This window comes from Oryctolagus cuniculus, chromosome 6 (genome assembly GCF_051225735.1).
Source record: "Oryctolagus cuniculus isolate XC-2025 breed Fujian yellow rabbit chromosome 6, ASM5122573v1, whole genome shotgun sequence".
NCBI classification, from domain to species: Eukaryota; Metazoa; Chordata; class Mammalia; order Lagomorpha; family Leporidae; genus Oryctolagus; species Oryctolagus cuniculus.
In genome coordinates this window covers 35,612,415-35,640,338 of record NC_142872.1, presented here as the reverse complement: position 1 = coordinate 35,640,338, position 27,924 = coordinate 35,612,415, and the positions used below count along the sequence as shown (strand labels likewise).

Genomic DNA, 27,924 nt, shown 5'->3' with positions numbered 1-27,924 from the left:
TTAGATATTTCAGATCCCTTTCGTTGTAACCCCTAAGTAGCTCCCGGGATTCAGAGGAGGCAGTGGGGAGATGGCTGCCTGCCTTTTTCTTGGCTCATTTCTTGATCAGGTGTAGGTGTTTAGCTTTACAGCCTCCACGTTTGGCTGTGGCGATGAGTCCTGGAGAATAAAACTTAGTAGAAAAGAACGGTATTTTGATTTAAGAAAAACAGTCATCTGGGATTCTCCCAGGAGGTAGCTACAAACTCTGAGACAGATCAAAGAGTAAAACATTTCAGAAGAGAAGCGCTTTCTGTTTTTTTTTAAAGGAATGAGGAAAGAAAATATTTCAAATAAATATTTACCATAGGCAAAGGAATTGAAAATGGAGTCAAAGAAGAGATGGAAACAAAGAGCAGGTGTGTGTGTGTGAGTGAGTGTGTGTGAGAAGTATGTATCCCTAGGGGGACTTCAGAAGGTTCTGGAAAACTAGAATTAAATTTTATTTTGTTCAAAAGTGAGAGAGGCAGAGACAGAGAAAGATCTTGGATCTTCTGGTTCACTCCTCAAATGGCTGAAACCGCACTCATCAGAAGCCAGGAGCTTCTTCCTGCTTTCCCATAGAAAAGATTTATTAATTTGAAAGTTACAGAGAGAGAGGTCTTCGATCCACCAGTTCACTCCTCAAACAGCCTCAACAGCCGGAGTTGGGCTGATGTGGAGGCAGGAGCTTCTTCTGGGTCCCCTACATGGGTGCAGGGGCCCAAGGACTTGGACTATCTTCCACTGCTTTCCCATTGCATAGCAGAGAGCTAGATCAGAAAAGGAGCAGCAGGACACGAACAGGTACCGATATGGGATGCCAGCACTGCAGATGGAGGCTTAGCCTACTGTACCATAGTGCCAGCCCTTAAGAATTTATTTTTAAAAAATTCTATTTGAAAGATATAATATGTTACATATATTATATAATATGTCACATATACAATATCTTTCAAATAGAATATATAATATATAATGTAATAATGTTATGTTATTATATAACATATATAATATTGTATATATTATATCTTTTCAAATAAAATCTTGTCTTCAATCCACCTGTTCACTCCCCAAATGGCTGCAACAGCCTGGGTTGGACCAGGCTGAAGCTAGGAGCCAGGAGCTTCATCATGGCCTCACACATGGGTTCAGGGACCCAAGCTCTTGGGCCATCTTAGGCTGCTTTCCCAGGTGCATTAGCAGGGAGCTGGATCACAAGTGGAGCAGCTGGAATTGGGAGCCATGCCCACATTGGATGCTGGCATTGTAGATAGCAGCTTAACCCACTGCACCACAATGCCCCCCCCCCCCCTTTTAAATTTTAATTTATCTTCATCTCCTTGAAAGGCAGAGAGCAAGAGACAGGGAGAGAAACAGAGATCTTCCATCTGCTGGTTCACTCCCCAAATGCTGCTAACAGCCAGGACTGGGATGGGCCAAAGCCAGGGCCCTGCAGCTCCATTTGGGGCTCCCACATGAGTGACAGAGGCTGGCGCACTTGAGCCTTTGTCTTCTGTCTTCCAGGACATGCATTAGCATGGAGCTGGAGAAAGCAGAGGTGCCAGGAGAACAGCCAGGCATGCCCAGGTGGTCTATGGAGGTTCCAAGCAGTAGCCTAATCCTCTGTTCCACAACACCCACCCCAATGTTTCTTGTAAAAAAAAAAAAAAAAAAAAAAAAAAATTGATAGGCGAGTAAGGGGCATGACAGGAGCCCAGTTAACAAGTGAGATTTCTTAATGTGTTTTTTTCTATATAAGATGAGAACAGGGTTTGTTTTTAAATAACACCTTTGTAATATCTGCGATGTGAGGCAGAGTTCAGCTTTTCGTTCACTGTAGAAAATGGAAGTGTTCTGTATGGCCTGTTTTAGTAAAGGGTTTGTGTCTCTTGTAATTTCAAAGTAGCTTCTATTACTCCTAACAACCAGGTAACATTTTCAGTGCATTCCCTTATAATACTGATGAGAGATTTGGATTTTGTGTGCCCTTGATGGTGTAACTGGAATGAGATGAAATGGAGTAGGCGATGAATGGATTTCCCTGGAGCTTCCAACTTCTGTGCCCCTTACTCCTCCCCCAAGAGAAAGGGAGTGAGAAAAGATCAGAGTGTTGCATTTGGTCATGTTCAACTGATCTGTGTTAGGTCGGACTCAAAATCTCCAAAACAAAAACTGCGAATGAGACCGAGAGCAGCATCAGAATTTGAGGAGCGGGTTGTGAGGAAGAGTCGCGAGGAGGTACACCTGCTTGTCACGGTGCCTCATCAGGCCCACGTGGTTCTGAAATCTCCTTGCAAGGTACAAAAATGGTGCCCTTTGCAAAATGCTAAAGGGACGGTAGCCAAGGAAGCATTGTGCGTAGCTTTGTCAATAAGTGTGAGATAGAAGATGAATGTGTTTGCCAGGACGTGAGTGTCATTTTTCACAAGTTCAGCTGCTTTCTTCAGAAATAGAACCATTAGAATGGGGTGCAGCTTGCCCTGAATTTCTAATATGAGATGATTTGATAGCCGTATAGGCATGAAACCACATGTGGCTATCTCGGACTTCCCAAAACGTGTTCTGATGAGAAAGAAGTCTTGAACATGTGACAGCAGATAGCTACGAGGAAAGTCTGGCACTGTGTCTGGTGCTGCACTGCACTGGGAATGCAAAGCCTGATTCATAGGCCTGGTCTCCTCTGTGAAGGAACTCCTGTTCTAGAGGGGGACACAGACCATACTGCAGGCCATTACATTGTGCGATGACAGGGCCTGTGTTGTTGGTAAGTGGGCTGTAGAACATGACTAAATGGAGACCTGAAGATGGAGGAGGAGAGATTCTAGTGAATGGAAGGGGAATGACCATGTCCTGGGCAGGGACAATGATGGGGTGAGAAGCAAGAGCTAGTCCTGCTTCAGTTACTTGGTAGTTGGGTAGCTACGGGACAGAGACTGTCTCTGATACTTGCTTTCCTTATCTTTCCGTGGGGCACGATGAGGATGGTGGAGACTGAGAGGGTGGCCACAGTGGCTGCTGCTGGTTGTGGAGAAAACACGAGTAGTTGGTAGCAATTGAGCACTTACTGTGTGCCGTGTTCTACACGAAGCACTTCACATGCATTGATGACCTACTAGGGTTTTGCAACCACTTTGAGCTGTGTACTGTCACCATGTCTGTTTTATAAAACAGCTGAAGCTTAGAAAGGTTGAATATACCTTGGTCCAGATGACTTTCCTCTTGAAGAGAAAGGCCAGGGTTTGAAAAGATTTGAGACAGAGCCTGAGTATCTCACCGGTACTATGCTGTGTCTAATCTGACTTCCTATTGCTGATAAGATGAATGGGATAACATTGAAAGGACTAGTTCACTTGCATAGAACTCTGTACTGTTAATATGCATGTGGAACTAGTCCAGAATAAAAATTAAAAATGGTTACTGTGCAGTATGGGCTGCAATGATCGCCCTTGTTAGCAGCTCCTCTAATTCTGTGGCCTTGGCATGTTAGCAGTCACAAGTGTTAGTCCCTGGGGGACAGTCTTTTGAAGCAACAGAGCAGTAGGGGAGACGGTCCATGGATTTGCTCCCAAATGGCAATCGCTGTGTTAGAAAGCGCTCTAATATTTCTGAGATCGTTAATCTCTGTTAATCACTTCATGCTCCTTTGTGACTGCTCAGCACAAAATGAAATGGAGGATTGGCAATTATCAAATTCTTTCCAGGAATCTTGGCTCCTAATACGAATAATCCAAAGCCCCAATTAGACTTTTTAAAATTCTAGATTCCCCAGTTGACCTGTGTATATGTTTGCTACTCTGCTTCCACTTTTTTGCCAAATAGACTCTTTTCTGTCACTTGCGTATTTCTGAAAATCTCCATTGTACTCCTGCATTTTTCTGGATTCTGATCAGCCACTATGTTGGGAATTTTGGGATTGTTTGTGCTGGCGTCACATAAGCAGGTCTGTGTTTCTGGCCAGTGCACTGACAGTCAGTGGAAATCACTGAGAATGTTTGAGAGAGGCAGCCGCACAGTCTTTTTGACACAAAGAGCGAGTCTCTGCTACAAAGGCAATAGCTGGTTCTGCAGCAGGGAAAACAACAATGAACCAAAATAATGAATTCTGTTGCATCGTAGCTCAATTGCTGAGGCTAATTGTTAGTTTGTTTAAGTCCACTCGGGGCCGGATAAGGGGGTTTTCCCTTTGGAAGGCTGACTGTGATTCTGATACGCTAGTGAAATGCAAACAGTGTCGTGTATTAATGGTCACTAATGACCTGCAATCAAGCTATGATTGTTAAGTGAAAAACAAGGCCATTTGTTGATTTGCTCAGGAGTCTGTACAGAAGAATGTATCAATGTGCTGATTGCTCATTGGCCAGAGCTAGGCTGGATGGTTAGTTTTGATTTGTGGCGCTTTGCGTCTGCCACTGTTGGTTCCTGGGATCCTCCTGACTTCTTGGCACCCCTTAGGTCCTACAGTCTTATCAAAGGGGATGAAAGGCTGTTGTCCTTGGTGCCCTTCGTGCCTGACCTTTCCTCTTGATCTGCAAGTCAGTTCCATTTTAGTTGTTCTCCTTCAGCTCCGCTCTGCTTCAACAGGCTGATTTTCTCAAAGCATCATCACTCATTCCGCAAACATTTTAAACTATTATTGATGGCAAGTTATGTTCCAAACACTAACCTAGGTCTCAAGATTTGTCAGTTACCAAGAGAGTCCTGATTCTCCCTTTGCAAAATTAACAATCTCTCCATTGGTGCTTTAGATTACTTATCACTAAAACCAAATGAAAACTCCTTAGGCATGAAACAGACGCTGTGCTGAGATAGGAGTGTGAGAGAGCAAGGCCCTTGGATCTTTTGGGGTATGTGCAAACTGCCAATGGAGATTTTTAATGCTGTAGTGACTCCTTAGACAAGCTATGCTCTGGCACAGTCCTGAAGGTTGCAGTCATTTGGAGAGTGAACCGGCAGGTCGAAAATTTCTCTTTCCCTCTCTCTGTCACTTTTTTTGTTATTTTTTTAAGATTGATTTATTTACTTGAGGCAGAGTTACAAACAGAGAGGTCTTTGACCTGCAGGTTCACTCCCCAAATGGCAGCAACAGTTGGAGCTGGGCCGATCAGAAGCTAGGAGCTTCTTCCAGGTCTCCCACTTGGGTACCGGGGCCCAAGCACTTGGACCTTCTTGTACTGATTTCCCATGCCATTAGCAGGGAGCTTGATCAGAAGTGGAGCAGCCAGGACTTGAACTGGTGCCCAAATGGGATGCCAGCACTGCAGACGGATGCTTAACCTATAATACCACTGCTCCAGCCACATCACTCTTCCTTTCAAATAAATAAATCTTCGGGGGGTGGGGGGAGAAGCTATACCTTGTGTTTTGTCTAGTCATCTAATTTGAGAAAGTGAACACATTTAAAATTCTATGGGAAACTGATAGTACTAAAATGGAATCCTTTTTTCCTTCATCAAATGAAAAGAAAATACAGTGGTTCTGTAGAGCCATAATAATGCAGGTTATCCTTGTGGGGCTTCTGGATCATTTAAGGTCATGGAATAATGAGAATGACCTCCTAAACAGAACGTGCTATCTTCCCTTGTTAGCACCAACTGTCTTCAATGATTTTATTCACTTGTCAGTATGTTGGCCATCTCCTATACTTGAAGGTAAGTACTTTGTCTCTTTGGCTTGGCATGTACCCTATTGTCTAACACACTACATTACATATAAAAAATGCTCAGTAAATATTTGGGTATTGTATGAAATCAGGCCCTGTGATTAGAACTTGAACACCTATAGCAGCAGTATTAGTTTTTCCATGCAGTAACAAATTCCTGAGAGATGCTACTAAGGAAGGAAGAAGGCTGACTTTGGTGCACAGTTTTGGAGGTTCACAGTCCTAGATCTGGTATCTGATGTGGGCAGTGGATGGTGGCTTGCATAGTAAGCCAAAATACAGACAGGTCCTGAGCAACAGCTATGATGAAGTCATCTTCTATAACTACCCCTGTCCTTAGAACTGACAACTGGGAGCACACCCCTAGTGACCTAAAGATCTCCCACTGGGCCCTTCTACTGGACATAACTGGTCAAGTATCCATCCTTAACATAGTTTTAAAATATTTGTTCAAAAGGCAGAGTGACAGAGGCAGGCAAAGCTTCCATCTGCTGGTTTACTCCCCCAGATATCAGCCAGGACTGGTCCAGTTCAAAGCTGGGAGGCTGGAATTGATCTAGGTCTCCCGCATGGTGGCAGGGACCCAAGTACTGAGTCCATTATCCACTGCACTCTTACGTGCATTAGCAGGGAGCTGGATCACAAGCAGAGTAGCAAGCACTTAAACCAACATGCCAATAGGGAACACTAGAATTGCAAATGGCAGCTTAACCCACTGCACCACAGCACTGGCCCCCACTCTGAATTTACTAAACAGTAGCATTAATCTACTAGCATAACACATTGGGGACCAAATCTTCAAGTCATGGGCCTTTGAGGACTATCCAGATTAATTTCCAAACTGTGGTATAGCATTTGGGGCAATGTGAAATAGAGCAAAATTACTTGATAATGAGCATAAGGAGCAGGACTTGGTAACTGCTCTGTCGATAATTGATGTCTTCGGGATTGGATATTTTTCATGTCCCTTTAGATCTACTTTGATGTAATAGTCTTACTCATTCTCATGGTGCCAATCAAATTTCTGATGTGAAAGTAAGCATTCCTCAGGATCCAAAAGGAGTGAGTTGTGCTGTCCATGAGAGCAGACAGTAGCAGGGTTGGATGAACAGATTGTTTGCAATTGACTTGTTCAACAGGTATTTATTGGGCATTTATTGTGAGCCAGGCATGGAACTAAACACCAGGAATATGGAGTGACAAGGCTTTTTGGGGAAATACTCATCAAAGGATAACCAAGGTAAATGTTCAATTGCAATAGGATGAGTACTCTCAAGGGTTCATGGTGCTGTAGGACTGTATAAGATGATTAGAGCCAGGCAGGAAAGGCTGAACGGTTAGCAGCTAAATCCTAAAGCCATCATAGGAGTTCACTGTGTTGAGGAGGAGTTGGGAAGGTGACCCCGACAGAACTGCCTGAGTGAGGGAGAACTACATGCGCCAGGGCCCTCTAGTAGTGGTACACCGTGAGAGTGTGCTCAGAGAAGTGACAGGTGGGTGACGTGGCTTGAGTCCCCGCAGGGTGAGCATTACTCCTTGGGAGTCAAAGGAAACTTAAAAAATGTAAAGGTGATGGAAATGGGTGACAGTGACCAAATTTGTTTTTCAGAGAGGATGATTCTGGCTATACTGCCAAGAGTAGCTTAGAACGGGCACAGAGTAGATTGAGGGAGATGAGTGATATTCTCCTATGAAACAGACAGAACCTGTGTAACAGATGCCCATGTGAAGCAGTTCCCCTTGCAAGAAATTCAAGATGAGCTGCTTTGCAGTATAATAGAGACCTCTTCAAGTTTCCCTCGTGTCATGCACACACACTTACCCAGACATAAATTAGCATCATTAATGCCGAGTGTCAGGTTGGAGCGCAGTTCCCCTTCCAGCCGATGCATCGCTTTAGCACCTTTCCCTTTGTGCTTTACCCTCTGCCTTCAAAGGCTGTTTGCAGGTCTTATTTTCCTTCCCAGAAGGGGGAGATGGGTTTTGCTGCTGAACTATTAAAGTGATCCTTCACTTAGAGTCTAATCTGCCGTGGCTTTGTGCCTGTTTGTCAGGAACTTCGAGAATGTATTAAGACATTGTACAAGATAGAAGCTCTATTTTGACAATGATTATGCCTATTATCTATTTTAATAAATGTAAATTGCTGTGGAGAAACAAACCATTTTATGCCACTTGAGTCCTTTTCAGGGAAGCTTGAATCTTTTTTGTGTGTGTGGCTTAGATGTATTACTGTCATTTTCTCTTCACTGAATTGAAGGAAAACACTTAAATGAGACCTTTGTTAGTGCACCCTCTTTCTGTTGCCCTAATAAATTGTTGGGATTCTCAGCTCTGAAATCCATATTTTGCAACGTTTGCAAATTTAGCTGTAGTTGCCTCCAGGACTGAGAATATAGGGTACACTGCTCAGCCAGGCTACGTGTTGTTACATACAAAGAGCATGATACTTGGGATACAGGAGGGAAGGCGGCAGAAGTTCTGCCTTTAAAATCTTCCAGTTACTTCTTACTGTTGGAGAGGGAATTCAAGGTGAGCACAGAGAGCAAAGAAGGATAGTCCATGTGAAATTGAATTGAGCCATCATCTGCTGTCCTAAAGTACATTAGCAAGAAGCTGAATTAGAAGCAGAGTAACCAGGACTCAGACACTCTGATAGGGATGGAGGTGTCCCAAGTGGCTTAACCCATTGTGCTACAATGCTGGCCCCTAGTTTTTTTTTTCCTAATGTGCATATTTCATGAAGTTTTTTTTTAAAGACTTATCATATCTTCTACAAATCATTAGAACCTATGAAGTCAAACCATAAGAGCTCTAAAACCCAGCTATGGATCTGGGTGATTTACAAAATCTATTTGGGCTTCAGTTCCCCCTTAGTAGATAGGATAATAGGACCTTCATCGAAAGACTTGTCCTGAGGCCTAGGATAATAGATATGCAATGCTTAGAGCAAGTCTAAGCAAACGGTGCTTGGGTAAATGTGAGCTTCAGCCACATTTATTTTATTTTATTTTATTTTATTTTATTCTGTATTTTATTTTTTCAAAAATTTATTTTATATTTGAAAGACAGAATTACAGAGAGAGAGGTAGAGCGAGAACGAGAGAAGGGTCTTCCATCCGCTTGCTCACTCCCCAAATGGCTGCAATGGCCAGAACTACGCTGATCTGAAGCCAGAAGCTTTTTCTGGGTCTCCCATGCAGGTGCAGGGGCCCAAGGATTGGGATATCCTATACTACTCTCCCGGCCATAGCAGAGAGCTGGATTGGAAGTGACACAGCTGGGACTCAAACAGACACACATATGGGATGCTGGCACTGCACACGAGGGCTTTAACCACTGTGCTACAGGACCGGCCCCACAGGGCTGTCTTCTTACAGGTGTGTGGTGAAGAGTCAGAAGGAGAATCCTGGCAAGTGATCAGCACATAACTAGGATTAGGCATGTAGCTTGCATTCTGTATCCACCATGGCTAGATAACAAGGAAAATGTTCCTGAAGAGTTGGAGGTGCCTTCTCCCTTGAATACTATGTCCCAGACACACTGCCCTTCTCTAATCTTAAACTGAAAATAGAGAAGGAGTTGACCAGATGAAAGGAGGGTGATGGGCATGGGAGAGGGCAGAGGAAAGAGAATCCAAAAGTCAAGGGAAGCGTGACAGGTTTATAGATGTGCAAGAAACCTTAGAGTGGCTGGAATGTGGAGCCTTAGGGGGGAGGGGAGAAAAAGAGGGCAGGAGAGACAAGTAGGACCCATATTATTTGGGAATTGAAGGCTGGATTCAGGATATGGACTTTACCTTGGGGTCAGTGGAATACTACTGATTTTAAGAAGGAAACTACACTTAAGATGTGTATTGTAGAAAGGTCACTCTGGCTGTTGTTAGGAAAAAATGGGGTGGAGATGAAAGACCAGTTGAGGAACTATTGAAGTTACACAGCCAATGACCATGGTGGCCTAGATTATGAGAGTGGGTCTGGCTGTGGAATTACAGGATTTGAAGGCTACCACTAACCATAGGCAAATAATGCTTAGGAAATTATTAGGAAATCTTTTCTGCCCAAGGGTCCAATGTATCGCAGTTGATGATACCTTGACATTTTCCTAAATATCTGCATGAAATAAAGCTATTCTGGGATAATAAAAATTTTAGACAGTGACACTGGAGCTTATCCATATTTTCTACCCCCAGTACAGGCCAGGATGGTAGTTTTTTAAAAAAAACATGAGTGTAAAAATCAGATTAACTCAGAAATGCGGAAGGGATAAGGAAAGATTCAAGTATCATGTGATAGAAATAAAATACAAGCCACATGTAATTTTAATTTTCTAGTAGTTACATTAGAAAAAGTAAAATTTTAATGTTAAGATATTGAATATTTCAATGTGATCAAAATAAATTATATGATACATCTCTTGCATATTCAATCTATAAAACCTGGTGGTACATTTTACATTTATAATACGTTCAATTCAGTTAGCTTCATGTGTACAGTAGCTACAGGCTGCTGTATTCCATGCTACAATTGTGGGGCTCCCACATTTAATCAAGTCATTTTAGATTTACATTTGTTAGAAAAATCTTTTTTAAACAAGTTAACCAGCATTCCTGCTTTAGCATGTGCACGTAGAAATTTAATGTACATACTTAAATTGCTTATTTCTGTCAAGAAATACTTATTGGGTGCCCCTAGTGTGGTAACGGAGAAGTTGTTAGGCCAGCACTGGCTATGGCTCACACAACGGCATTCACCCATCCAAGCACCAACCAGGCCTGACCCTGCTTAGCTTCCAAGATCAGAAGCGATTGAGCGTGTTCAGGGTGGTATGGCCGTAGACCACAGTGGCATTCTAACCATGAGCTGAACACGTAGCATATAAACTCCTTCATGGAGTTGACAGATTTCTGGAGGAGACATACAAAAAGCACAACACCTAGAAAAATGAAGTCCTCATAAATAATGCTATGAAGGAAACAAAGGAAGAGTTGAGATACTAGATGGCCGTAGAGAGATGGTTTAAGATCAGAGAGTTGAGAGTAAAGAAAACAAGTCAGCCAAACAGAGAACCAGGGAAGCAGTAGATCAAGCATGTCTAAGAGCCCTGGGACATGAGGCCAGCCTAAGGAAACAGAAAAAGGGCCCAGCTGAGGGTTAGCGCAAGGAGCAGAAAGTAACATGACGCGAGTGTGTACAGGTGGGCAGAGGCCAGATGTCATGGTAAAGAGTTGGAATATGGTTCTAAGCAAGCTGTTGTCTACTCAAGGTCTTTAGGGTCAAATAAGAGACTGCCTTAATCTCAGATCACTGTAAGATAAAAATTCACGCAGGTGAAAGTTGAAAGAAAGCTTGTTTTTACACACTCAGATGTTATTAATGAAAGATGGGGTAAGGTAGTGAAAATTCTGTAAAGACAAAATAATGATCTACAAATGCAGAGTGGTAAAGAGAAAAGGTTAGTGCTAAGCCCAAATGGCTTTGTTGAGCTGCTTTTTGCAATGAAATTGCATGTTGTTGGTGTCCAGGGTGCTTTCTCCATGGGCTCTCAAGTGTATTTCTGAAAATGAAATTGTACAGGAGGGAGCTAGGCGTGCAGGTCTTGTGCCCTACCTGTGGTTTCTGGGTTTTCAGCTGTGCTTCCTGGCTGGTGCTGAGATGAATGCTGGAGGATGCACAGTGACAGCTGGCAGGGGGTCTTGCCAACAGTCTGTGCTTCTGGAGAGAGAGAGCAAGGCTCTAAGGAAGCTGGGCAAGGAAGATGAACTTTCAGTTGAGTGGCATTTGGGAATATCTTCAGCATCTTTTTTAAATCATTATTTCATGCTTGTGAGCACTATGTAACATAGATCAATGAAGCAGAACCCTCCCCAAGTTCTAGAAGAATAAACAGAGGCTTGGAGAAGTAGAGGGTTTGTTTGAGACTAAAATAGACAATGAGATTACGTCTTCTGACTTGAACTTCTTTAATCTGACCTGACAAGATACCAACCTGTTAGAAGTCCCCTCGTTTAGGAATGCATAAAATAGGGTCTAAGCTCTTTGAGATACATTCCCCTGGGACTGTTTGAATCCTGATCACTTGTTTGCTATCAATGTGGGGTAAAGAGAGGGTGAGGCAGTATCTGAATCTATCTCATTGGTAAAGCTTATTAATTGCAAGCTCCAAAGTCACTGGGTTTGTGGACTTCCTGTATAGTGCTTGGCAGATGCATAGTGTCATTGAATAGGATGTGAAAAATAATAAGACCTAAGTTGGTCATTATTCACTAAACCTGACAGCTGGATAATTTTAAGCATCTCCATTTAAATATCTACAAATAAAATTAATTTTTAAAGATTTTATTTTTTTTGAAAGGCAGAGTCAGAGGAGAAACAGATCTTCTGTCCACTGATTGACTCCCCAAATGGCTGCAATAGCCAAGGCTGGGCCAGGACAAAGTCAGGAGCTTCTACCTGGTGTCCCATGTGGATACAGGGTACCAAGCACTTGGGCCATCTTCCACTGCCTTCCCAGGCTCATTAGAAGGGAGCTGAATCAGAAGTGGAGCAGATGGGACTTGAACAGGCACCCACAAAGGATGCTAGCATTGCAGGTGGCAGCTTAACCTGCTATACACAAATTTCATAAAATTTACCAAAAGAGTGTTGGAGCCAAATCTTTTAATAGTTAGTACTTGGCAGTTACTAGCAACTAAGGAACACTGAAGTATTATTTTTCAAGCATGGAAATCATTTTTTCTTTTCCTTTAATTGTGGTTCAGAGTATAGTCTCTTAGAAATAAGTAGGGATTTGACCCTGGTAGGTTTAGAATATAGGTTCTTAAACTTGTTGTATATATATGTGTGTGTTGGGAGTAGGTTGTGTGTATAAAAAGGCAGGATTCAAACCCTTTAAGAATTTGGTGAAAGCTGTGGCTCCTTTCTACAGGGGAAAAAAATGATACAGTCTTAAACATACAATAGGTCGTGTACTTGTAATTTCATGGAGATCATAGGTTCCCATGAAGTTCATCCCCCAGTGGCTGACCAAGAACTTCTGAGGTAGTGGCAGGCATTTATGCTAGGAGTTAAGAGGGCTGCATCCTGTGCTGGGGTACCTAGGTTTAATTCACACCTCTGGTTCCTGACTCCAGCTTCCAGCTAATGCAAACCCTGGGAGGTGGCAGTGATGGCCCAACCACTATGGAGGCCTGAAGTGGTTTCCAGATACTAACCTTGGCCTAGCTCATCCCTGACCATCTTGGGCATTTGAGAAGTGATCCAGCAGATGAGAATGTATATTTTGTGTGTGTCTGAAAAAGCAAAAATTAATTGAAAATAACTTTGGATATAAAATGTTGAAGAACATTGGGGTGAACGCATGGACAGAACTTAACTAAAGATAAATACAGAGTACTTTAAGGGAAGCATGCTGTAGTCCCTGCCAACAAGGGAGGGTAGTGGTTCTGGCTTCAGTGGTATGGATGGGAATACAGATTAAGTCTTGATTTAGAGCATTCAACTCTGAAGCAAGCCCAGTCCAAATAGGATTTAGAATTTTATAAGCTTTATGACATCAAACCTGTTTATCACTAGCCTGATTTGACTATTTCTGGGCAGTAGGAGGAGTAGCACCTGCCATCTGTGTTTTGATGACCTCTGGCCTATCGAGTAATTTCTGGGAGGTAGGCATGGGGGATTCTCAGTGAGAAACTGAAAACAGTGGATTTATCCTAGGAGGGCCCACCCTCCTCTTCTCCCTCCTTCCTGTGTGTGTGTGTGTGTGTGTGTGTGTGTAATGTGCGGTGGGTTGGAGCAGAGTTCTTTGGCTTAAATAGCTCTTTTGAAAGCCCCACAGTGATATAAAAACCAATTACCTTTGATCTAAGTGTAGTAGGTAATGCTACCTTTTGGTGAGATGGAACCCAGGTAAAATTCTTGTCGGTCAACACTGGCGCTCAGAGAGAACATGCATTCAGAAAGAGAAGCTGTTACTGCAGCTGGCTTCTGCTTTGAGTTTTGGTGCATTTGATCTTGAAACCTAGGGTGAAACAGAAGACATTGTATAATCCTCCCTCACCTTCAAAAGTTTCATTTCAAATCCCGCTCTTTGCACCCAAATCCTTAGGCTGTGTCATTTCTTCTGAATCCTACAAAGACTTCATGCTTATAACCTAGCATATTGGCCACTGTGTAATGCCTGTTTATCTTGTTTCTTTCCCTGGTTGAGCCTTTCTGAGGGCAGGTCTTATATCTCCCCCACTAGAGAGTAAGCTCCATCAGATCAGACGCACACTAGTTTCTTTTATTATGCTATCCTTTCACAATGTCTGAGATACTACAGGCAATGAAAGGATCTAAGCTGTATAGAATGTACTTGCTAACTGAGGGTTGAAAAGAGAAGCATTTTTTGTCTTTCATAAGAACAAATTGGAATCAAAATAAGACTATTTGAAAAGGGATAGTAGCTGAGAATGATTTTTAAAGTCTGGCTGTCATGGCTCATGGCCCTCCAAAAAACACTTGGAGTGTTTTAGGAGTGTCAAGATTTATGGACCTACGTGCTGTTGTTATTTTCATTTGTGCCACTGAAGTTGTGATTTTAAGTCACAAGTTACCTCAAAGGAGAGAGAAACTCGGTTATTCTGAAGATAAGGAGTAGACTCTAAGAGGGGCTGGTATTGTGGCACAATGGGTTAAGCTACCACTTGGGATGCCAGCATCCCATATAGGAGTGGCAGCTCAAGTCCTGGCTGCACTGCTTCCAATCTGGCTTCCTGCTAATGGACTTTGGAAGGCAGCAGATGACAGTCCAAAGAACTGGGCTCCTGCCACCCATGTGGGACACCAGCATGTAGTTTTGGCTCCTGATTTGGACCTGGCCCAGACCTGACAATGGAGGATCTCCCCCTGACCTACATCATTCTGAAAGACAAAGTGAGCTTCTGTCTGCTGATTCATTCCTCAAAATGCCCAGGACTGGGCCAGGCCAAAGCCAGGATCCTAGAACTCCATCTAGTTCTCCTACATGAGTGGCAGGAGCCCAGGCGTTTGGGCCATCTTGTGCTGTTTCCCCAGGCACATTAGCAGGGAGCTGGATCTGAAGCAGAGCAGCCAGAACTCAGACAGATGCTCATATGGGGTGCTGACATTGCAAGCAGCTTAACCTGCTGCACTTTCCAGCCCTTAAATAAAAAACAATGCAAAATGTGTTAAGTAGTGACTAGGGTAAGCACTGGGCTTTGGATTTTACATAAATTATCTCATTTAATTATTACCAAAATTCTGTAAATAGTAATTACTTTTTTAAGGTGTAAAAACAGATTTTGGAGGTAACTTTCTTGGATGTTAAACTCTATGAAGACAAAGAGTCTGCACAGAGAAGTCATTGGGTTAATGTTAAAATTTATCCAAGGGTACTCAGTTAAGGCAGTAGCCGATCACGCCTGAGTTTAAGCCCAGAGCTGTTAGTACTTGAAGCCCCATCCTCTTTGCACTACATCCTCTCCTCTAAATAGAAACTCTTGAGGAGAAAAACAGAATCAACAGTCTCAGCATTTTATTTTAGCTTTTGCGCTTTCAGATCAGGCTGCAGAAGACTGAAGTTTTCAGCTTTTGGCCCCAAACATTGTTTTCCTCTGCCTGTACTATTTGCCCAGAGATGATGCTAAAGATAAATTTGACTTCCTGGCAACAACTCAGAATGATTGTGTTAGAACACGCTCTTCCTGATACCCTAAGGAAGCAAAAATAAATGTTTGAAAAGAAGGGTGAATAAAGTTACAGAGTTGGTGACACTATTTGCATTCTATTCTCTGCCCCACTGGGGGCCTGGCAGGTAGTGGCTGTCCAAACACAGCGAAGAAGTCGGCAGCTTGGAACATCACCATTCCAGTTTGCAGACTCGTTTCTAATGTAATCCTGGCTTGCCACATGGCTAATGATTATTTAACTTGGTCAACAGATTTAATCTTCTTCTAAGTAAAAATAAAAAATAGCCAACTTCATAAGCAAGCTCTAGTTTTTCCACTTACACTCAACCCACACATATGCATAATTTCTTTTTTTAGACGCTGTAGGGTTCCATTTGCGTCCATACTTTTTTTTTTTTTTACCTCAGTACTATGTAAGTACTGCAATCCCGCAGATCCAATAGACTAGACGTGAGATACCGAAATGAACAAGGATATTCTGTAGGGCATGGTGACAACCAGTTCTTAACTAACTGGGTTTGGAGGGAAGGAGACTGGAGCTGGGGATGGAAAAGAATCTTCTGCCAGTCAACCTGTCACAGAATGGAAGGGACTGTTGGGAGCTGCTCTTCTCACGGGGAGAATGGCCACTCATCAGAAATACTAAAGGGGCCCCTTCGGAGTAGTTTCTCTGCTTCCTACTTTGCCAGATATTCTTTGCTTTGGGAGGCGGAACTTGGTCTTTGTCTCTTATTTCAAGGAGAGCCAGATGGAAACTCCAAAGGAAAATAGTAGGCAACTTTAGAAGATTTGTTAAGTGAATTAGTATGTACTGATCATTAAAAGGCTTTAGTAAGTTGTTTTCCTGACTCCAAGCTGTGGCTCACAGTGGGTCTGGCCCGCCTATCCCTCTCTGTGTGTGTCTGTGCATTCCCCTCGGACTCCAGTCTTTCTGGTTCTGTGACCTTGGGATATCATGTCACCACTCTGTGGTTTGTCTTCCTCTCCTATAAAAAGGAGATGCTAGTGGTTCTTTGCAAATTCATGATACATGCTATAAAGCATATGTGTGAAATACTAACAGGGCCTGGCATTCAACAGGGATTTCTTTAGCAGCACTGGACAGGTACATATGAGGCTCCCTATTAAGAACACAGAGTCTACTCCGCAGGGACTCGGAAGAGTGAGTTTGGCTCAGATACCCAGATCCCTCATAAACCAATTTAGTGGATGCCTTGCTCTTCCTCAGTTTTAGAAGCACTTGTTTCTCATTCTCTAGAATTGTGATACTGTGTACTTGAAATGTTGCGATTTTATTTGAGATGTGCAGTAAGTGTAAAATATGCATCAGAGCTAGAAAATCACATTTGATTTCTGTTCAATGGTGCTGTCCTAGTGCTTTGTGCTGCTTTCCTGTCACAGGATCCATTCAGCTTCACAAATGAGAAAAGGGTCCAGATAGTTGGAATTTGGAGCAGCAGCCTCTCTGATTCTGATTTAGTACTGCACACAATGAAGTGAGAAAATGCATTTCCAATATTGTAATCTTGACAAAATGCCTTCTGATAAGGTACTTGACAGTGCATTTTACCCACGTTAAGGGTGAGCCTTTCTTACCATGTGCAGCTAGAGACATTTCCCAGGAAAGAGCCCTGAAAAGTATGTGGTGGCCTCAACCGAAGTCTACACAGTCAGTGGCTTCCCACGGCTTTGTAATTCAGATAGGTGGGCGTTATGTGAGTGGTGATGGTGGGGAGTGAATAGGGAGAGATGGAGGAAGAGATCTTTGATCTACTGGTTCACTCCCAGATGGCCACAATGGCCTAGGCTAGGCCAGGCCAAAGCCAGGAGTCTAGGATTCCATCTGGGTTTCGCACATCAGTGGCAGGGGCCCAAGGATTTGCACTGTCTTCTCCTGTTTTTCCAGGCACATGAGCAGGGAGATGGATTGGAAGTGGAGCAGCCAGAGTTCAGTGCTCTGCTCATATGGAATGCCAGGTTTACAGGCAGTGGCTTATCCTGATATGCCACAATGTGGGCCCCAATCCGTTTGAGAATTGACCCAATGTTCTATCAACTGCAGTAGGTCTGTTGGCAGCTGTTGAAGTAGGGGTGAGGATAGTGGGAGTAATTACTTTGTAGACATCTCAGTGAATTTTCCACTTAAAGTTAGGATATTAAGTTATAAAAAAGATTAAAAAGTATTATTGACTATTACGTGTCAGATATGATGATGAATATTAAATACAAATTGTTGCATTTACACATCCCAAAACAACCCAAAGGGGTTGGGGCATTTTCATCACCTTCTGGGAAATGATGGGGCTCAGATTCAGGAAGGTCTTGTAGTTTTTCTCTAATCACAAAGCCTCTGACTGATGGAGCTGGCCCTCGAAGCCAGACCATTAGGCTCTAATGAACATGACGTACAGGGTACCTTTGCAGAATTAGCAGCATGCGTTTTCACACTAAAGCACTTCTGGTTAACACTACAAGGAGGACCATGAATCCTTTAGTGAAATAACCTGTACAGACGACCACAGCCAGACGGGGAGCATGGGGTTTTGGAAGATGCCTGCGACCAGCTCGGGTCCGGTGAGCGCGCCACCCTTGCTGAGGTTGGTTGCTCCTCAGTGGACTGTGAGGGCTGGAACACTCTTGAGTGCTAAGGTCTTGGGCCACGTTCTGGTTTTCTACCTCTTTGCGACTTGAGGAAAAAGAGGAATGTGAAACAATGGCCATTCTACCTCAGGTTCAGTGTGGACAGTCAACAAACCAAAGAGGAATGCACTCATTAGAACTCGCTGCACCTTGAGGGCGTGGCCCAGGCCTGCCGGTAGGCTCTGTGTGGCCTCAGAAACTGGTAGATTGGGAATCGCATTACTTCCTCAGATTGCTGATCCAGCATCACCGTGTTCCACAACTCGGTGTGCTTCTTCATAATTTTTTGAAGGAACATTTTAATTGTTTTCCAAATACGATAAAAAAATAGTATGCTAGTCAATAGAATTATTTTTATAGGTCAGCTAGGAAATAGACCCTTAAATTTTTCAGAGAATCTTTTTTTTCCTGAAATGCAATTTACAACACAATCCGCAGACTTAGACCATTTTGAAAAATGCAACATCAGACACCTTTTTTATATGGATAATGCAGTCCATATTACTCGGGGCACCAGTTAGAAGTCTGAGTCTTGAAATGGTGCCTGAATAATAAAGATGTCAGTACATTAAAGCAGATGAAATATTTGTAGCTAAGCCAAAACAAAAATGACTTTAAATAATTCAGTTCACCAAGAAAGGCAGTGGTTAGGACTTGGGGCTCTTGATTCAGATAAAGCAATTCTATTTAAAAATCTCTAAATGTATTTTCACTGATGTGTAAGGTGGACAATTAGTGAGACAGACCGCTCTTGCATCTGCTGGTTCACTCCCCAAATGCCTCCAACAGCCTGGGCTAGGCCAGGCCAAAGCCAGGAGCTGGGAGCTCAATCTGCTGTCCCATTTGAGTGACAGGGACCCAGGTACTTAGGCATCACTACTACCTTCCAGGGAATGCATACCGGGAAGCTGGAATTGGAGGCAGATCTGGAACTTAAACCTAGGCACTCTGATACGGGATGTGGGCATGTTTTAACTTGAGTCAGATGTCCATCCCTAGGTAAAACAATTCTTCTTAAAAAGAAGATGTATTTTACTTTTTGAAAGTGGAAGAGAGAAAGAGGGAAAGGGAAAGGAAGGGAAGGGGAGAGAAGGAGAGACTGAGATCTTCCCTTTGCTGGTCCACTCCCCAGATGGCTGCAGCAGCTGCAGTTCGGCCAGGCTGAAGCCAGGAGCTTCTTCCGGGTCTCCCACGTGCAGGGTCCCTAGGACTTGGGCCATCTTCCACTGCTTTCCCAGGCCATAGCAGAGAGCTGGATCAGAAGTGGAGCAGCCTCAACTCGAACCAGTGCCCATGTGGGATACTGGCGCTGCAGGCAGAAGCTTAATTTGCTACACCGCAATACCAGCCCTGCTAGAACAATTCTAAGTTCCAGTTTGGTCACTGACTATTGTAACCTTAGTTGAGTGATGTAGTCTATGAAATTATTGGTGTTCTCATCGGCATAAAAATGGAATGAGACTTTTCTATATGATATGATGAGAATGAAACAGATTATGTCGGTGAAGCACCTAGGACCTAGCCTAGTACAGTCATTTAGCATGGATAACATGTATCCTTTCAAATTCAAAATATCATACAATTGTTTTTCCAAGGAAATCATCAGACAATAGATGAATGTAATTTGGGAGGTAATAAGAGCATTTTGTCAGAGATGTTTTAGAGCCGTATTAGCTAAAAGCCTAGGATGCATGGAAGCAGCAGAAACCGATTTAATTGCAAAGAGAGAAACTGATTCATATAATGAGTGATTTCTAATTTCCCTGCAGTATTATGTGGAAATAAACACAGTTCTGTGCAGTGAATATTATTGGGTTCTTCGGGCATCAAGTATTGATTGGTAGAGGACAAGAGAATGGATCAATATTAATAAATGTTTGAAGTTGTCATCTGTGCAGCTAGGCATGGGGCAGGAGGACAGGGAGTGAGGGGGAAGGAGAGAGACCGACAGACAAGTCCCCCTGATGGAGCACACTGTGGCCCATCTTATTCCTTCCCATTCACCAAAGCTCAATAAGAAAACTCCTCAGAGGATGGAGAAATTGTGTGAACCTGTCATTCCCACAGTAGGTGATGTGTCAAGATTGCATAGCCACTGAATGCCCCGTGGTTAGACATGGCCTTGTCACACTGAAGGCCAAGGCTTAGCAGGCGGCCATTGCCAGTGTTCAAACAGGCTGGGGGCATTGGGACGACGTACACATAGGTTTTGTTTCAAGGCAGCCTAATAACTTGGCTCAATTAGATCCTTGCGAGTACTTCGTTGTAATTAGTGAAAGGTTTAAAGATGGCGATAAAGTTCTTAGTGTGGTAGATTTCCATGCCACAGATGCACAGTAACATGTTCCTGTTGCTTAGGCGTGTATAAAAAGCCCTCTTGTAAACTGTGCTCTCTCAGGGTACCACACACACACGTGTAAAGTGTTTGATTAGGTAAAGAGCTTGATAGATGGGCATTGAATACATTTTGAAGTGATCAATGAATTTTGAGAACTTCAGAAATGAGGATGCAAGAAACCAAATATGAAGTGGAAGCTGCCTGGGGGAGTGTCTGCTGGAAGTATCTGGAAAGTTCCTAAGTTATGGGCTCTCTGATTTTAACTAAAGCCTGAAAATGAGGCCGAGATCGCCCCCCTAACTAATTTGCAGGGGTCATATGATACATATACCTCAGTGGCTTAGTTAAAGGCTCATATGGTACCAAGTACCTTATTGAACTTGGTAACCAATAAATATTAAAGCTGACATGCTTGTACAAAAGGTAGGATTGGTTCATTGTACTGTTCAAGCAGCCTGGTTAACCAAGAGTGCGATAATACTTGTTAGAGTTCAGGATTGTGGTTGAACTTTACATACATAATTACATGTAAATGTCACGTAGATCTTAGTGGATATGATGATGATGATATAATAATAGCTCATTTTTATGTAGAAGTCAGCCCATGTCAGATAGTGTGTTAAAAATATGGCATATGGGCCGGCGCTGCGGTTCAATAGGCTAATCCTCCACCTAGCGGCACCGGCACACCAGGTTGTAGTCCCGGTCGGGGCGCCGGATTCTGTCCCGGTTGCCCCTCTTCCAGGCCAGCTCTCTGCTGTGGCCCGGGAAGGCAGTGGAGGATGGCCCAAGTGCTTGGGCCCTGCACCCCATGGGAGACCAGGATAAGCACCTGGCTCCTGCCATCGGATCAGCGCGGTGCGCCGGCTGCAGCGCGCCAGCCGTGGCGGCCATTGGAGGGTGAACCAACGGCAAAAAAAGGAAGACCTTTCTCTCTGTCTGTCTCTCTCACTATCCACTCTGCCTGTAAAAAAAAAAAAAAAAAAATATGGCATATGGGCAGGCATTGTGGATCGGCAGGTTAAACCACTACTTGGGATGCCTGTCTGCCATATTCAAATACCTGTTCTACTCTCAGCTCCTCCACTTCCAATCCTGCTTCCTGCTAGTGTAGCTTTGGAGGCAGTGGGTGATGGCTAAAGTGCTTGGGCTCCTGCTACCCATGTGGGAGACTAAAATGGAGTTTAACGCTCTTGGCTTCAGCTTGGCTCAGATCTGGCTGCTGGAGCTACTGAGGCAGCAAACCAGTGAACGGAAGATCTCTATCCCTCTCTCTCCTCCTGTGTCACCCTGCCTTTCAAATAAATATTTAAAAAATTATAATTTTAGGATTTTTTTTAAAAAGTAAGGGTAATTACATGAACAAATGGACACTTACAGGGTGCACTCTGGGTTCTGGTAATAGTTGGAGGCATTCTGGATTCCTTACTCATTTATATGAACCTGCCACCTTTGCTCTTTTGTGTAGGTCTATTTTGTTTTATTCTTAGAACCCTTCATACAGTATCTATGTGAAAGAAATCATAGGTTCTAAAGGCACTGGCCCCCAGTTTTCTGAGAAGTTCCTTAAAGTATGAGAGCAGAGTGTTTGCATCCCAGTCCTGCCTTACTTCCCCATACCTCCTGCCGTTAGCTGTGCTTGGTTCCACATGGATTCTGTGCATGTTGAAGACCAAACAACAAAGTATGCTGACCCCTTCCCTGGTTTTTGTTTTCTGTTGCACCCATGCATTTTCATTAAATATCTGGCTTTTAAAATTTTGCTTATTTATTTGAAAGACAGTGACAGAGAGAGAGAGAGAGAGAGAGAGAGAGATATCTTGGTTTCACTGGTTCACTCCCCAAGTAAGGCTGAAACCGGAAGACTGGAACTCCATCCAGGTAACAGGAACTCAAGCACTTGACCTCTCACCTGCTGCCTCCCGGGGTGAGCATTAGTGTGAAGCTAGAATCGAATGTGGAACCAGGACTTGAATCCAAGCATTCTACTGTGGGATGTGAATGTCCTAAGTGGGATCGAAGCTGTGGCACCAAATAACTGCCCGTAACATTTGTGTTTAAACAGCCTAAAACTAATTTTTTTGTGACTTACCAATGTATCCCCACCAAAATATCATTTAGCCATTTATTGAGTAATGAATCACATAACAAAAGTAGACATTCCCCTATTTATCTAGAAGGATATTACAAATTTAAAAAAAGTTGGTGTTTAGAAGACTTTGCCCTCAAAAAATCATTAACAGAAAATGATGTTAAGTAGGGTAGCTATGTCATTTTTGTCTAGCTGTGTATTATTCCTACTCTCTGTAGCTCAAAGATGAACTAAGACCATAGTCACATTCAATCGTATTAAACAGGATTTTTAAAAAAATACATATTTTTTCTATAAATAAATGTCTGTTATGCAGTTCATTTATTGTCTTTTTTCTCTGTTAAGGAAAATATTTCTGATCCATAAGACTGTCCAATATCAGTTTTTTTCTCTTGGAAAAATAATTTTATTTCTGCTTTCCTCTATGAAGACATATCATTTTCCTAAAGCAGGGTTAACTCGTTGGGATGTTTGTATATTTGTAACCAGCATAAGCAGTGATTGGGACATAAGAAATAATGATAAATCATGTGATTTAGAATCAGACCTGAAAATTCAAAAGGGTGGGTGCAGGGTGGGGACTCTTCAGAGAGTTTGGCTTGCAATATAACAGGATCGTCACGTTTTTAGTGTTGTCTGTTTTTGTGTTGGAAAAAAAAAAAAATAGATCATCCTGTTTGTCCGTGCAGCCACCCTCTGGTATTCTCCCCATCTGGCTGTCTCTACAGCCCTGGGCCTGTCAGCTCTGAGTAAGTGTGTACCAGCAGCTATTAATAGCAGAGTTCTACAACAGTCTGCTGTCACAGATGGAATCTGAGCTTCTGAAGACTAAGACCATCAAGACTCATTACAAAGAAAGCACTGCATTCTTTGGCACTTAATACAATTAAGCTGTCTATAAATAAAGAACATCTTTAAAGCAATACCCCAGCCTTTGATGGTAGATCCCATCCTCTGATTGGACCATTGATACGAAAGTTTCTCCTTGATGATGGCAAGTGAATGTGAATCTAAATCTAAAACTGTATGTAAAATGGCAAGAAAATGTCTTTCAATAGGAAACAATAAAAATATCTGAGAGCAGAATATAAACTCCATCGCAACAATGAAAATTCAAGGCAGGGGGAGCCTTCGAATTAGTGTACTTGGTGAATTGCAGAATCCATGCAGGAAAGGGTTGCTTCTTCACTTCCATGGGCCGTGACCATCTTGGGAGCCAGGACAGCTGCCAGGAAAGTGTCCTTGCTTATTAGATGGACACACATGTATGTACTTCACATCGACTGTGGACACTCCCAATTCTTTTCCCCTGAATGAGGCTGAGATTGCTCCCTCTCAAGGAACTGTCTTAGTGTTTCTATTTAAGGGTGTAGCGAGAAGATGGAAAAAGGGATTAAAGTCTATTTCTGCACCCTCTTTCCCCATGATCCCTTTCTTCCCCAGTATTTATCAAGAGAATTAAATAGGATTTATGAAATCAGATTAACTACTCGTGTCATCTGTTTTATACTCAAATAATATCAGAGATGCAGCAAAGCCAGGAAACTGAAAATCCAATGCTATGTGTGGAATTGAGTCTTTAGCAGTACTTATTGTATAGATGAATGGGAGAATTTTCTTTGTTTTCCTATCTTGTTAGAATGTGGATTCTGTGAAGGCAAGGCCATCCTGTGCTTCGTTCACTTCTCTATCCCCAGCATCTACCACAGTAGACATGTATATTACAGTTAAGGCAGCTTGCAAGCTGGAAAGGGCTATTGTAAATTTCTTCTCTGCTCTGTGCAGAAAAATGATGCCTCAGTCTTTTCTTCATAGAAGACATTTGAGTATAATTAACTGATGTAATCTGTGTGCACTTTCCCTTTGACATTTAAACATTTCAAACTGTAATGTACAATCCATGGTAGTTTTTGTTTGACCTGGGGTCAGAATTTTCAAACTTCGGTTTCCATGTGGTACTTGGAAAATGATTCTCAGGCCCAAAACAGTACATTCATTTAGGAATGTAGTTTATTCTCTTGCCTAGATATTTGATATTTTCTACTGATAGCTTTTGTGGAGAGATTGGGAGTGTGGATTTACAATGCAGGGCAATAATCCCTGTCATTTAAGCTGGCTCATTTATTGATTGCTATAGATATTGCAATTATGTATAATTACAGCCTTATGACGTACTTGGCACCAATGATATAACAGTGAGTATGGCAGAAAAAACATGGATTTAGTGGGAGAAGAGGTTGGGAGGAAGCAGAAATTTAACAAGCAGTTCTCATCAAGTGCAGTACACCTTAGTAATTAGCACATACTATGAAGTAATGCTCCAGTAAAATTGAAGAAAGAAGGTAGAAATACATATTAAATAGCAATGTAAGAAAGCAGATAGCCCAGGGTGGTAGGTGATTCTGTTGCCAACTTCATGGTATATATGAATATAGAGTAAGATTTACTTACTGTGAATTGATACTATCTCAGAATGTTCATGGAGAAGAGGGGTTTCAACTGGATATTTCTGTATTCATTTGTGCAGTGACAGAAGATACTCCATCCATTGGTTCACTCCCCTAATGGCTGCAATCAATGGGGATTTTTTGGGCTGAAGTCAGGAGCCCACATGGATGGCAGGGACCCAAGTACCTGGGCCATTCTTTGATGCCTTCCCAAGAGCTTTAGGTAGGAGCTGGGTTGGAAACAGAGCAACTGAGACTCCAGCCAGCACTCTGATACGGGATGCCAGCATTGCAAGCAGCCGCTTAATCTGCTGTGCCATAAAGTCAGCCCCTCAACTGGATCTTTAAGAATGGAAGGGATTGAACAACAAACCTAAAAATTATATGATCACTGGGGTTGCTAATAAGTATTAGAACTTAAAAGCATATAAAATACATCTTACTTGAATCCATTTGCACTGTGAGGAAATAATTTCTAGTGCACTCAGAAATACTGAATGTTAAATTGGTAAGTCAGTATACTAGAAGTTCAGGGATGTGTTCCATCTCTGGTTTGTTATATCACAGAACCTAGGGGATTATACTAGGTTTGCTTTCACAAAACAAATGTCTGTTTCTCTCTGTCCCTAAAAGAACTTCTTCTCAGTATGACCTCCAACATGTTATATTCAAGCTGGCCAGCTTCTCAGTTGACCCATGTCCACAGCACCCATTTAGGTATGGTGGACTGTGGGCCTGATGATTAAAAGAATTTAATTTGAATTCAGAATAAGATAACTTCAAATTTTGGTTGTATTGGGCATCTTCTTTAATCACTCTCACATGAGTTACTTTATTTTTAAAGTTCAGGCATTCCATGTGAATTGTATAACTTCTGCATCCTTAGCATGTTGACTGCAGTACTTTTCCAGTGAGTATCAAGTACTGAGAAGGTGGGAATAGTGGGGAGCCTTGTGAGACGGCTGCAACTCTGGGTGTTAATCTTTGGATGACTTAACGGGATCTATATTTTGTGGTTTTCAGATTTCTCTACCTTAAGTGAATCTTATATCCATTACTGCTAACATTTTCCTGGTGTGAGAATGGTTCATAATTCCTGTAGGTTTGTTCTGATTGAAGGAGACAGCCAGAAGTTTGCTGTGAATACTGTCGGGAGTATCCATTCTACTTCATTTGACACCAACAACGTCAAAAAACCTAACATGTAGAGCTTGAAATTTGATAACATGTCATAGTTTGTAAAAAATATTTTGAAATATACCATTAAATTTACTATACCCTAAAAAAGTTAGTTCATGGCTGTTAATCATCTCTCTACACTTGAAGAACTGAAGCACAAAAAGCAACTTTACTGAACATGTTTCCTTCTTATTAACTAGTAAGTAAGGGAGCTTAAATTTGGATGTGATTATTCCAGCCAATCCATAAGTATTTCCAAATGCCTTAAATTTATAGTATATTTGGAAAAAATAGAACATTTACATTCCAAAGAAAAATGCAAGTGAATGAAAATTAGTATACTTCTGTGTGGTTATTAATACGCGAGGGATAAGGGAGTAAATTAGTGCAGTGTGATCAAACAAATGCTTGCTAGAAAAACAGAATTAGGAGATGCTATACATTTTCTCTTTCAAATAAACATGGGGTCACTGCTACGTGAGATAACATAGCTTTGCTGGATGTGTGTCTCCTGCTGAACCAAAGAGGAAAGGGGTGCAACAGCTGCTTTTCCAGCACCATGGACAGCTCAGCAATCCTCTAAAGGGTTGTTCCATATACGGCAAGAACGAAGTCCTGTCTATCTGATAGCATCAGCTTTGTGAAGCCCAGGGGAACTGACCTGACCTTGTAATGCTCACTCAGTGAGGAACACAAATTTAAAGTAGCAGTGGAGTTGCATTAAATGCTTATTCAGGAGATTTCATTAGTGTCAATAAGTATGACACATTTAAAAATATTGATTTTTGTATTTCTCTCAATTTAGAACCAAGAGAGGCTCAATTAATTACTGTAAAGTGCCTTCATACAGCTTTCTTCCTATCTCTGTTAAATCCCATTTTGATAATTAGCAGTTTACCCACAGCTGAGATTCAGGGTTGTACATTTTTTAGTGCACACTTGTCCCTTTGCCTTTTATCCAGTGCTTTTTGCCAAATGCACCTATTCTATATATAGCTAACTCTGTTCTGTGATGATGGGACCAGATGGAAATCCATGGATGGTGATGGTTTAGCTGTTGCAGAAGGAGCCTTGGGAGACAAAGAGCTAACTTACAGATGGAAAGCAATAACTGGCCTGAAAGCTAAAGAGATGATCATGGGGAACATAAGCTGAGGCAACCTGAGAACCAGTGGGGCACTTTGCCATGATTGTCTTTGTGTTGTGAATTTCCATCTGATTTTTAAAGCTGAGTGGGGACTGAATCTACGTTCTAAGCTTTTGGAATAGCCTTTTTGGTCATCAATATACTGCTATTAGATGCAACACGATTGAGTATATCCAATCCAAACATTACTTTATGTAACTTTCTGTCGCATCTGATAAAGGGGAAATTGTTTAAAAATAAGGAAGAAGAAGATGGAAAATTGTTGGGAGAGGTGGTGTCTATGCTGGCATTCCCTTTCCATGCACATTGACTACCAGAGATCCTGGAAGGAGATGACGTCCCAGCAGTGACTGGTGTTGCTTGCTGATGTGGTGGCCAGGACCCCTATGGCATACGTTTGGTGGGGTCCTTTCCAACTTTGTTATTCAACTTGGCTTGCAATGAGGCAATAAAGATTCTGTGTTGGTGCCTTCTACAAAATCACTCTGCTACAATACAGGCGAGCTTCTGGTTGTTAATTTTTTCACATTAAAAGAAAAATTCAGGGAAGTACAAAAGGCTAACACCTACTTGGAAAAATGTATTTTCCATGGATAACTGTGGTTTCCCAATTTTTTTTTTTTGACAGGCAGAGTGGACAGTGGGAGAGAGAGAGACAGAAAGGTCTTCCTTTTGCTGTTGGTTCACCCTCCAATGGCCGCCGTGGCCTG

At 42.4% G+C, this 27,924-nt stretch overlaps 1 protein-coding gene across 9 annotated transcripts in view; it reads left to right on the top strand.

Moving 5' to 3' along the window:
* The window catches only part of PPP2R2B (protein phosphatase 2 regulatory subunit Bbeta), a 490,171-nt gene that overhangs the window by 219,055 nt on the left and 243,192 nt on the right, over positions 1-27,924 (top strand).